Source organism: Penaeus japonicus, unplaced genomic scaffold (genome assembly GCF_977035675.1).
Source record: "Penaeus japonicus unplaced genomic scaffold, GWHDUDI00000001_assembly GWHDUDI00000042, whole genome shotgun sequence".
NCBI classification, from domain to species: Eukaryota; Metazoa; Arthropoda; class Malacostraca; order Decapoda; family Penaeidae; genus Penaeus; species Penaeus japonicus.
Genome location: NW_028234444.1, coordinates 5,386,128 through 5,387,013, shown reverse-complemented (window position 1 = coordinate 5,387,013; position 886 = coordinate 5,386,128).

The following is an 886-nucleotide window of genomic DNA, read 5'->3' as shown; positions in this document are numbered from 1 at the left end:
TACCCACACCAACAAACTAACACCGCCACAATCCCCCCCCACACACCCCCCCCTCACCATCAAACAAAAAAACAGACAATCAAAATAATAACACTCAATCTATATAATAAATCACAATCACAAACTAACTAAAAAACACTCACAAACGTCTCAACAAACGCCACACAAACCCAATCTAGCCCCCCACGCCCCACCCCACACAAATATCACATAACACAACTCTAAATATCTAACCAAACAAAAACAAAATACCAACAACACACAAATATACCACAAACAACACAAAGACTCCCACCAACACAAAACACCACCTTACCAACTAAACGACTCTCCACACAATAACACACTCTAAAGAAAATCTCACAACAAACACTCCCACCACTCACACACACACACACACAAATCTAAAATATAAACACACACACATACACAAACACAAACACACACACACACACTCAAACACACACCCACACCCCCTCACATACACCCCCACACACACAACCCCCCCATACACACACTCAACACACACTCACCCACACACACCACACACACCAACCCACACACATGTCACACACACACTCACACACACTCACGCACACACACACTCACACACAACAACCCCCCCACACACAAATTATAATAGAAAACACACACAATTACACACACACACACACACAGCCACACACACACAGCACACCCACACACTCACACACAAAATATGCATGTAAACACACACATACACCCACAACACACACACGCACACCCACACAACACACACATACACCCACACTCACACAACACACATAACACACACAGCTCACACACACTCACATACCGACACACACAAACACAAACACACACCCATCACAAAACACACACACACACA